The following is an 8,696-nucleotide window of genomic DNA, read 5'->3' on the forward strand; positions in this document are numbered from 1 at the left end:
TCCCAGGTACAATCAGGGGGTTCCTGGTGGGATCCCAGAGCTCCCAGGTACGATCAGGGGGTTCCTGGTGGGATCCCAGAGCTCCCAGGTACAATCAGGGGGTTCCTGGTGGGATCCCAGAGCTCCCAGGTACGATCAGGGGGTTCCTGGTGGGATCCCAGAGCTCCCAGACACAGATATTGAAGTCCCACATCCATATTGTAAGGAAGTGACCAACCTTGTGCTGGGGCACGTCTGAGACAGCTAATTTTGAATCTTCAGCTTAAAATCACTTACCTGGGTGGAGGAGCACAGGGCCCATCAGCAGCCAGGTGGGAGGGAGGTGAGCTGGGCACCAGGTAGGCTGGAGACAAAATTAACTCATCATTCCACAGGCTGCTCTGCTCCTTTCCTTGCCTTTGAACACCACAGAGTTCCTCCTCCTTAATCACTATTTACACAGTTGCACACAGATTGTTTCTTAAGCATTCACATATTTTACAAAGTCAGAAAACACTTTTAAGATGCAAAAACCCCGATGGTTTTAATGAGTTTAACAATGAACAGGCAGAGAGCAAAGCGTGCACAGTGCTGGGGTCAAACCCACACTGAATTTCCACTGGCCTCAGCTCAGAGGAGCTTCAAACCTGTGCTTTCACTTCCAAACCACGCTGGGCTGCTGAAAGCAGAGTTTTTACTCCTGCTTCACACATCAATGGGGAATTTTGGGGTGCTGGGGGTCACTCAGAGCTCCTGCCTGGGTGCTGCTTTGGCTGAGCTTTTGCAGAGGAACCCTTCAGTTCAGGGTGCTGCTGGCACCCAGCACTGATCTGGCAGCAGAAAACTTTCTTCACATGCCTTTACATTTAACTGAGGCAGCTTAATTGTTACTCAATGAAAGCCCAAATCTGCAGCAGAGGCATCGCTCCACGCCAGGCAGAGGAGCTGGGATTAAAGAGCTGGCAGGGAGAGACCCTTTATGCAAGGGCAGGAAGATCATTCAGAAACACCCATAAAACACGAGACAAATCTTTAAATATTTATTAAAAACAAAGTTTGACTGTTAATTCCCCCTCACACATGACCCGTGAAAGAGATTGTAGAGATGGGGAAATGAAACCACAAAGCCAGTGAGGGATTTGCCTGAGGCCTGGGCCATAAATCAGGCTCTCAACTGAAGAGCAGCTCTTCCTGACTCCATCTTCTCTCCCCAAAAACCACACAGGGACGAGGTTTGGCTGTGTCCCCCCGGGTACCACATGGGAGGGATGCTCAGCAAGGTGGCAGAGCTGAGATGAGCCCTGCAGCTACACAGGGAGCACCAGGGAGTGGCTGGCATCTCCTGAGTTCTCCTCCCATGATGAAAAACCAGCCTTCTCCAGCTGTGGTGACACAACTGGGACTTCTTGTCTCCAGCTTGGGAGTGCTTTCCTGCCCTTATCAATGAAAACACACCTGAGTTTTACCCAAAATTCTGTGTTGTTAGTGGGGAAAATGATTGGTGTTGGCAGTTTTTTGTTTAAAAAGAGCATTTAAGTCTCTTTTTGGAGTCTTTTTCTGTGATTTTTCCTTTGGCTGGCTCAATACCTACCTGCAAAACCACCAGGCCACCTGTGACCAGGAGCCCTGCTCCCTCTGCCAGAGACAAATCCATCTCTTATCTAGACAAGATAAGACATCCATCTTGTTATTCTAGCCAAGCGTTAATACACAGACCATTGTCCCATTTGTCCTTACTTTTCTACTTTTTACATCATTTTTCTGCTGACTTATTTTATGGCTGCTGCTTAGCTCTGATCACAGTCCTGCTGTCTCGGAGGCCTGCTTTTTGCAGCTTTCCCAAACCCCTCCGATTTTGTGGATTCCCACACCCTTTTGCAAGCTGGTTGAGGCTTACCCCCAGCACCCACGAGCAGCCAGGCTCCCCGAACCCAAACCCCCCTGAGCAACCCAAACACAAACCCTCCTGGGCTCCCCAAACCCCCTGAGCTCTCCAAACTCCTGAGCTCCCCAAACTCCCTGGGATCCCCAAACCCTCTGGGATCCCCAAACCCTCTGGGATCCCCAAACTCCTGAGCTCCCCAAACTCCCTGGGATCCCCAAACTCCCTGGGCTCCCCAGACCCTCCCTGGGTTCCCCAAGCCCTCTGAGCTCTCCAAACCCCTGAGCTCCCCAAACCCCCTGGGATCCCCAAACCCCCTGAGCTCTTCAGACCCCCTGGGTTCCCCAAACCTCCTGAGGTCCCCAAACCCCCTGAGCTCCCAAAAGCCCTTGGGCTCCCCAAACCCCCTGGGCTCCACAAACCCTCTGGGTTCCCCAAACCCCCTGGGCTTTTCAAACCCCCTGGGTTCCCCAGACTCCCCTGAGGTCCAGACCCCCCTGGGCTCCCCAGACCCCCTGGCTCCAGGCCCCGGTGCCGTGGCGGTGCCGCGTCCCCGCCGTGTCACAGCGCGCAGACGGAGCCTCGGCCAGCGCCGCTTCCTCCCGTGGGACTCTCCAGATAAGTCACTTGTGTATTAAAAGTTGTTTACCCCGTGCTCCGAGCAGGATGCTTCCCTTATCTGCAGGCAGAGCCAATTCCCCCCGTGCCTCCGTCACTGCTGGCCCTGCCTTATCTCCAGCCAGCCCCTGCCCCAGCAGCCCCGGGCTCACCGTGCCCGCTCCAGCCTCTTCAAAGGCTCCAAATTGCTCTGTAATTCGAATCTTTAACAACACGTGGAGAAATCTCCCGGAGCTGGCCTGTATCATGTCTGCGAGTGCCTTCATAAATACCACGCTGAGGAATTCGGGAATTTGGGTTTTCTCCTGTGTGTGCGCGTGTCCATGAGGGATGTTTGTGTTCTAAAAAACTCATTTTCTGCTTTCGCCTAGAAAAACTGCTACAGATCTACTGTGCAGCTCCTTTTCCTCACCCTTCCATCCCTGTCCCATAGCTCTGGCTCTTGTACCCTCACCCAGGGCAGGGTCTAGCCCCAGTCCCTAATTCCCAAGCCAGAGAGCTCCAGTGGCTCCTCCTGGGCCACCACCATGGTCAAACCCCATCCCCATCTTCCTGAGATGCAGAAGCCACATGCAGAAAGGATAGGGGGGGGAAAAAGCTCGGTGGAATGTATTTATCTGCAAACAATAGTGTGTCTGGATGGAAAAGGCAGCGTTTTACACCAATCATGTGGTTGTTATTAGTGTTTTCCAAAACACCCAGAGGTACCTTATGCATTAAGTGAGGGCGGCCTGGCCTGTTCTGCTTAAAAAGCAAAAAGTGCATCTCTGCACCTCAAGCTGCTCTCGTGCTCCAGCCCTGCACTGAGGCCCAGCTGGCTGCCAGAGGAATTTCCCGTTCCCCCAAATCTGCAGTCACGGGGCTTGAGCTGAGCCCAAGGTGCTGCAGCACATGTTGATGGCTGATTTCTGCTCCCTTTGCCGTCCCTTCCCCAAAGCAGGAGTGTCCTGGAAGGGCCTGGCAGCCCTGCCAGGTGCCATTGGCAGTGCCCAGCTCTGGCTGCAGTGCTGGGCCAGGCTGGGGTGACCCTGCTGGAGCAGGGACGCTGCAGCAGATGTCCCCAGCGCTGTCCCTTCCTTCCGTGGCTCTGGGCTCTGTGGGGACCCCGTGGGGACAGTGCTCGTGGGCACAGGGCACTGCCATGGCTGCAGCTCCATCCTTCAGCCCGGCACGGAGCTGCTGCAAGGAGGGATCGTTTGAAGCCTCTCCAGCCCAGCCGAGGGTTCATTTCCTCGGCGAGGCAGCCCCAGAAACCCAAGATCCACTGATAGCCATTGAGCGAGGATTTCCATTTTTGGTGCGAGCTCAGACTTAAAATAGACAGTCTTGAGCGAGGAAGAAACTCTGTTGACAGAACATAGGGAACATTCCTCCAGTGTACTTTTGCAAAGGACTATCTCTGTCTTTAATCTCCACGGCGTTTCCTGCAGGTCTCCCGGGCCCAGCTTCCCTCTCATTGTTCCTGGCGCTTTTGGAAATGACCTCAGGCAGTTTGCAGTGACTGGCGACCCACGGTCAGAATGACTAACCCAGTCTGTCTCCATCCCTTGGACATGTCCCATTGACTAAATAAATGACAGGCACTGACATGTGAATAGAAACAAAAACAGCCTGACAAGTGAAATCTTAACTCTTTGGAGCAAAGAGACGTCTGGACGGGGCTCATCCTGCACGGGGAATCGCTGCAAAAAGTCCTGACAATGATAAAAACCATGAAAATGCTGCCAGGCTCCCCCAGCTGCCCGGGACACATGCAGACTGGGGAGACAAACGCCTCGAATATTACTTTTAATTGTTGAAAATTGGTTTGTGCAGCTTTTTATCTCGGCACATCTTTAATTAAAAGCGCAGCTCAGTGTTTGTGCGGCCGTTTGGGTGTCTGGGCTCAGCATGAATAATTCCGCTGGGCATGAAGAGGGGCAGTGGGGATGTCACAGCATCCCAGCCCCATATCAGACCCACAGGGGAGCCTGGAGATGATTCCTGCCACTCCCATTCCCTCTCACTGCACAGAACCACCCTCTGGAGAGGTGATCCTGGCTCCCCAAGCCTGCACGGACCTGCCTGCACTGGTTTTAGGGAATTTATGGATTTATGCCCCTCCTAAAAGCCACCAGAGCTGCTGCTGTCAGGTTTCAGGGACAGAACTCCTCTCCCTCCATCCCCATCCCAGCTAAGCTACACCAGAGTTTGGGAACGTGCCCCACCATCCCATTTTTTTATGCTGTCTTTTTTGGTGCTGTTTATGCACCAAACTTGCTGTCTTTGAATCTAACAATAGTTTTACCAATAAGAATAGAATTCGTGTTAATAAGATACATTTGTGGATTTTTTTTTGTTGTTGGAAAAGTAGGCAAGTATTCTCTTTAATATCATCAATTAAACGCTGTAATTACAATAACTAATAATGCTGTTTAGCAGTTATTAGCACTGGGTGCCTTGTTAGGATGTCTGTGTTAGCTCAGGTTTAATAATGAGCTTCATATAAATCCAAAAAGAAGAAAATAATGATAGGGGGAGTGGTTGTAGCACTGTGGTCTGAGGGCTTCTTGCTTTAATGTAAGCAACAAATAATTCCCTCTGGCTCTCAGCATTTGTGGATAAGGCCATAAAAAAGGAGAAGAAAAAAAAAAAAAAGAAAGGAGAGGAAACCTCAGCTAATAAAAATGCCACCCTGGCTTTATGGCTGCACAAGGAGCGTTTGTTGCTCGGCTAATGATGATGGGAACAGCTCCTGTTGGGATGGCCAGTGTCCCTCTGTCCTGCTGCACGTGTCCCACCTGTCTGGAGAGCACAGGGACAGGGTGGCACTGGGAGCTGGGGCACTGGCACTGCCTGGGCACTGCCCTCACTGGAGTGGCTTCAGGAGGGGTTGGCAGCACTTGCAGCCAAAAGTTTTGTCCTAACCTGGCTTTGGGAATTTATTAATTGATTTCCCTTGTCCTGAGCTGCGCTGACCAGCTGCTGTCCCTGCCACAAGGCTGGTGGAGCTCAGTGAAGAGAGGGAAGGTCCCATGGCAAGTGGGACAAGAATTGCTGGGATCTGGTTCCTGCTGAGCTCTCCACACTCCTCCTCTCTCGTGGCTGGTTTGCTCTCAGTTCACATCTGGTCCCTGTGCCTCAATCCTTTACCAGCTGAGTACAAAGGGGCTGGCAGCTGAACCCCACTCGTTTCTGTAAAATTCATTTTCTGTCAGGTGCCTGCTGCAGCCAGGGCTCCATCCCCTCAGTGTCCCAGCCCGGCCTGCTGGGGCCTGGGAAGCTGCACACAAGGTCAGCTTGGCATCTCTGGATTTTGGGAAGGGTGGGCAAGAGCCAGCGTGCCAGGTGAGGCTGGGCAGGGAGCTGTTCCAGGCCATGCCCCACCTCAGGAGGGAAATCAAGGTCAGAATTCAGCTGGACCTGTCTGGGGGAGTGATGGGTGCTACACCAGGGCTTGGCTCACCAAAACACCAGGGGTTAGTGTCAGAATTGCAGGTCCAGCTAAGGAAAACCCCAGTCCTGGCTCCGAGAGGATGGGAAGGGGTCTGCAGGGGGCAGCTGCCCCCAGAGCTGCCTGGCATGCCCAGAGTGGCCGTGCAGCAGGGAGAGGGGAAGGAGCTGCTGCTCCTCATCCTCTCCCAGCAGCCTGGAATGTCAGAGCCAGCGCTTTCCATGGGTTCTCAGCAGAGCTGGAGGAGCACAAGGGCCAAGCCCGGGGGTGCCAGCTCAGAGAGGGGTTTTCTCATTCCATGGAGTGGCAATGGATTGGAGGAGGTTCCCTGGAGACCTGACTGGCTTCCAGCCCCCATCTGCCCTCTCAGCAAAGCCAGACCCTGTGCTGGGTGTGTGAGCTGGGTGTTTGCTGCACCAAACTCTGCCCTGCTGTGCCCTGCTGTCTGTTTAAGGGTGATTTGCTCCCAGCATCACCCAGCAGTGCCAGTGACTCCGGGGTCAGCTCCTTTCCTCCCTAATCCTGCTTTCTGCTGGAAAAGCAGCCCTGGAGATCCTGCAGCCAGCTGCCAGCAGGGACACTCAAAACGCAGTTTCAGCACAAAAGGAGATGGATCTGTGGTACTTCAGCAATGAGTGCCTCTGGCTACCTTCGGTCTGGACACACAGCAGGGAAGCCAATATTCTCTTTTTCCCATACTGATTTTCATGTCCCCATTTAGAGGTTGTGAGAAATGTGGGGAAGGATCAGCCCAGCCTGTGCTGACCCCGCAGCCGTGTCCCAGCTTTAGCAGCCTGCCTTTTTCAATTTTCCCTTGCTGCCTCTCCAGCCAGTGACTCAGTCCCTATTTCTATTCTCTTCCCACTTCTGTTCCTGCTCCTCCAAAGTTTTGGTCAGCGGCAGCAGCTTTTGCTGATGTCTTGTGGCCTCTCCTCTCGGAGTTATTATTGGAGATGCCTACGAAATAACAGTGCTGCTCTGTGAGATGCTGCTGCAGCACTGCAGAAATTATTTACCAAAGCTGTGGTAAGCAGCTCTCTGCTGGAGTGACTGGCGTCTGCTCTGAGGCTGCCCAGACGCCACTCACTCCAGCAAAGAGCTGCTGCAACAGAACAAATTGCCCAGGGCAGCAGATCTTGGGCAGGGAGAAAAGCCAGCAGCCCAGTCTGTCTGACTTTGTGTTTTCTAAGGGAGAAAAATTATCTTTTTACAAGCCTGCCCTAGTTGGCTCTGGCCAGCTCTTCCCAGAAAATGCCATCATAAATAGGAGAGCAAACTGCTGCAGAAATGGACAGGTTGCCATTTAGGGCTGACCTTTCTCAGATCTGCTTTGGTGTCCTCCTCAACCTTCCTTCTCCAGCCCTGCCGTGTTTTTAGCTCCTGCTTCTAGCAGAGCACCACTGGACACAACAAACCTCAATTAAATCCATTTTGGACATAAACATATACATTTATATATACTCCCTTTGCTTTCTGGACCAGCTCCAAATAGAATAACCCTCTTTTTTTAATCCTGTCCCCATGGGGAGCTTCCAGTTTTGTGTTTGCAAATTGTATGTGTAAACATGGAGAGGGGTAGATTTATTTTTTTTAAGGACACCGGGCTTGTTACACAGTTTGTTGCTGGATCAGCGTGGTGGCAGCACACAGAGCTGGTTTTTTACTCAAATAGTCCCTTTCCAGCTCAAAAATGACAATTCACCAAAGCCAAGCCAACAAGACCGTCAAGGGCAGTTTCAGAACTGGGTGTTATCTGCCTGGAAAAGGCTCCAGAAAGGCAGACAGTCTCCACAAGCTGCTGAATAAGAGCTGATAGAAGGACAAACTGCTGGTGTTTGTCAGGGGGGTGTGATTTCTGGATGTCCTCTGGTTGTAATTCCCTTCCCATCCGAGCAGAGCAGCTGGTTCATGTGACAGAACCGGGCTCCTGCAGCCAGAGCAGGGCAGGAGGGGTTTGGGGGCTGCTGGTCCTTCTGAGGCTGGGAAGGCAGGATTGAGGATGAGGCAGATCTCCCAAATTCCCAAACTGCCATGCAGGCAGAGGCTGGGCTCAGCATGTGCCTCTCTGTCCTGCTCAGAGGCTGCAGCATTTTTGGAGGTGCTGAAGGTGATTTTCCTCCCCATCCCCTTCTTCGTCTGACAGAATCCCAGAATGGTTTGTGTTGGAAGGAATCTTAAATCTTATCTTGTCTGGGCAGGAACACCTTCCAGGCTGCTCCAAGCCCCGTCCGTCCTTGGACACTTCCAGGGATCCAGGGGCAGCCACAGATGCTCTGGGCACCCTGTGCCAGGCCTCCTCACCCTCAGAGGGAAGAATTTCTCCTCCTAATATCCAACACTTCTCTCCATCAGTTTCAATCAGTTCCCTGCTGTCTGTCACTCCAGGCTCTGGTAAAAAGCCCCTCTCCCTCTTTCCTGTAGGCTCCCTTCAGTACTGGGGGGACCTTGCCCTGTCCCCTCCTCGTGCTCACACCTCTGTGGGACCCCCTGCAGCTCCCAGGGCACCCCCAGGTGGGAAATCCTCCTGGATACAGCCCAGATGGAGGCTCAGCCATCAATGCCTTCATCCTCCCCTACCATGTGCCTCATTCTCTCAGTGCAAAGGCCAGGGAGGATCCCGGTCAGGGGCAGCAGGAGGGGCACTGGGAGCTGTGCTGGCAGCTCACAGGTCACCTTCCAGTGGCACTGCCTTCAGGAGCCCCTCACCCTTCTCTGCTCTGCTGAGCTGACTCTGCATTTTCTGGGGTTTCCAAGGCTGCCCAGAGAGCATTGCACTTCCCAGGG

The 8,696-nt window shown here is 53.0% G+C and overlaps 1 long non-coding RNA gene across 1 annotated transcript; it reads right to left on the reverse strand.

The window, feature by feature from the left end:
- Positions 1 to 1,047: 1,047 nt before the first annotated feature.
- Positions 1,048 to 2,466, reverse strand: LOC120509137. Its single transcript, XR_005629167.1, has 3 exons — positions 2,374 to 2,466; positions 1,571 to 1,640; positions 1,048 to 1,415 (listed from the first exon to the last, which is right to left on the reverse strand). It is a non-coding gene; the product is annotated as an uncharacterized LOC120509137 (long non-coding RNA).
- Between the last annotated feature and the right edge of the window lie 6,230 nt (positions 2,467 to 8,696).

Source organism: Passer montanus, unplaced genomic scaffold, assembly GCF_014805655.1.
Source record: "Passer montanus isolate IOZ18808 unplaced genomic scaffold, ASM1480565v1 scaffold5, whole genome shotgun sequence".
NCBI classification, from domain to species: Eukaryota; Metazoa; Chordata; class Aves; order Passeriformes; family Passeridae; genus Passer; species Passer montanus.